The sequence below is a fragment of the Bison bison genome, unplaced genomic scaffold, assembly GCF_000754665.1.
Source record: "Bison bison bison isolate TAMUID 2011002044 unplaced genomic scaffold, Bison_UMD1.0 scf7180017864535, whole genome shotgun sequence".
In the NCBI taxonomy this organism is placed as follows: Eukaryota; Metazoa; Chordata; class Mammalia; order Artiodactyla; family Bovidae; genus Bison; species Bison bison.
In genome coordinates, this window is record NW_011495084.1 from 8,673,154 (window position 1) to 8,675,770 (window position 2,617).

At 37.8% G+C, this 2,617-nt stretch overlaps 1 pseudogene; it reads right to left on the minus strand.

Annotated features, from left to right (window-relative positions):
• Positions 1-524: 524 nt before the first annotated feature.
• On the minus strand, positions 525-1,578 carry LOC104982615 (annotated as a pseudogene).
• Between the last annotated feature and the right edge of the window lie 1,039 nt (positions 1,579-2,617).

Consider the following 2,617-nt stretch of genomic DNA (forward strand, 5'->3'; position numbering starts at 1 on the left):
ACACACACCCTGCCATTAAGTCCCTTTTCCATCAACACAATATGGAAACACCATCCCATTTATTCTTATATCAAGCTAAGGTTCAAGAATTATGTAGAGCATTTCCAATTGAATATATATTTGTAAGTGTCTTTTCAAGCATTCTATTTTAAACAAACATTATAAAGTTATAAAAACTATTAATTTAAAAATATTTTGTATGATCTATTAAAATTACATAAATCTCCAACAGTTTCTGAATATCTGATATAAATTTCATGTAATATTTGTTTTAGCAAAAGAAGGAAAAATAGGTCATGTTGACATCAACCTATTATTGTAAATAATCATATAGGATGTAGAGTAAATATATGATATTGAAGATATAGGAGGGAATTATGTTGTACAATTCAGAAAATATCACCTATTATCACATTTAAAGCAAAGCGATCTATACTCTTAAGGGTTTTTTTACTGTGTCTTGAAATCTTTCAGCAGAATTGAAAGAAATCCATGTATTTCCTTGATGAAGGTGTTTATTGAGATTACAAAGAGGTATCTCCTGAAATGCAAACTATCTGCTTTCCAATGTTACCTCCTGTCATCATGGACTGGAATGCAGCTCCCATGTTTTCCAATCCATTTATTCTAGTCTCTTTGATCTTTAGCTTTCCTTCTTTAAACCATTGACTCAGTTGGAGAATACCAAACTAAAATTTATCCTTATAATTTAACACCATAAATCTTTCTCTTGTGATGTTTCTTTCTTTCTGGATTGCTTCTATAGCAGGGTGTAGTGGAGGAGGATAAGGCACATCTTTGTTGTACTGAGAAATTTGACCACAGAGGATGATGTGGCTGTTCTGATTCATCTGACTTATCACTGTATCACTGATGTCACCGCCAACATTGTTCAAGTAAACATCCACTCCAGCTGGGCATAATTTATGGAGTTGTTCTGCAACATTCCCCTCTTTATAATTAATTGCAGCATTGAAGCCCAATTCTGAGGTCAAAAAGAGGCACTTCTCAGGTGTTCCACAAATTCCCACGACTTTGGAACAGCCCAGCAAACGGCCAATCTGCCCAGCCAAGGATCCACAAGCACCAGCAGCCCCACTAACAACCATTGTTTGATTAGATCCAGCAGTTATATGACTTTTTTCCTGTACCCCAATCAAGGAAGTCAAACCAGGCATCCCTATAGCTTCAAGAAAGTATGAAAGGTGTCCATCCACAAGTTGTGGGTCTACCTTTTCAAGGATATTTCCATCCAGAATAACCTTGGTTTGCCAGGGCCAATAGAAGGAAGTCACAAAATCGCCTTTTGTAAAATTTGTGTTTTCTTTCTTCTATAATCCCAACACCTCCAGCATCAACCACCTGAGACAGCTGCCAAGGTGTTATATAGTCACTGCCAGTGTCTTCATTCATTCTACAACGCATGTAAGGATCCATGGAAAGATAAAGAGTTCTGACTTGTACTTGTCTTTCATTGACACAATCTGGTAAGTTTACTTCTTCTACTTGGAAATTTTCTGCCACCGGATGACCATTTTTTCCAGGTCTGGAATTCAATACCACTCTTTATGCAATCATCACCTTGTTTGAACAGTGGTCTCACAAGACTTCTGTATAAAATAACTCATCAAGCAAACCATATTCACCAGGTATGACATTAAGTAGGTTCTTAATTGGTGGTAAGCAATATTTCCTGGTAGTTCAGACCATAAAGAATCCACCGCTGACAAGCTCGGGAGCTTTTTAATAATACACTTTCTAGGTTGGTCATAGCTTTTCTTCCAAGCAATAAGTGTTTTTTAATTTCCTGGCTGCAGTCACAATCTTCAGTGATTTTGGAGCCTCCCAAAAATAGTCAGCCACTGCTTCCACTATTTCCCCATCTATTTGCCGTGAAGTGATGGGACCAGATGCCATGGTCTCAGTTTTCTGAATGTTACACTTTAAGCCAAATTTTTCACTCTCCTCTTTCACTTTCATCAAAAGACTCTTTAGTTCTTCACTTTCTGCATAACTGAGGTTATTGATATTACTCCTGGAAATCTTGATTCCAGCTTGTGCTTCATCCAGCCCAGTGACTCATGATGTACTCTGCATATATGTCAAATAAGCAGGGTGACAATATACAGCCTTGATGTACTCCTTTTCCTATTTGGAACCAGTCTGTTGTTCCATGACCCGTTCTAACTGTTGCTTTCTGACCTGCACATGGATTTCTTGGGAGGCAGGTCAGGTGGTCTGGTATTTCTATCTCTTGAAGATTTTTCCACAGTTTGTTGTGATCCACACAATCAAAGGTGTTGGCATAGTCAATAAAGCAGAAATAGATGATTTTCTGGAACTCTCTTGCTTTTTTGATGATCCAATGGATGTTGGCAATCTGATCTATGGTTCCTCTCCCTTTTATAAACCCAGCTTGAACATCTGGAAGTTCATGGTTCATGTACTGTTGAAGCCTGGCTTGGAGAACTTTGAGCATTACTTTAATAGTATGTAAAATGAGTGCAATTGTGCGGTAGTTTGAGCATTCTTTGGCATTGCCTTTTTTTGAGATTGGAATGAAAACTGACCTTTTCCAGTCCTGTGGCCACTGCTGAGTTTTCCAAAAGTGCTGGCA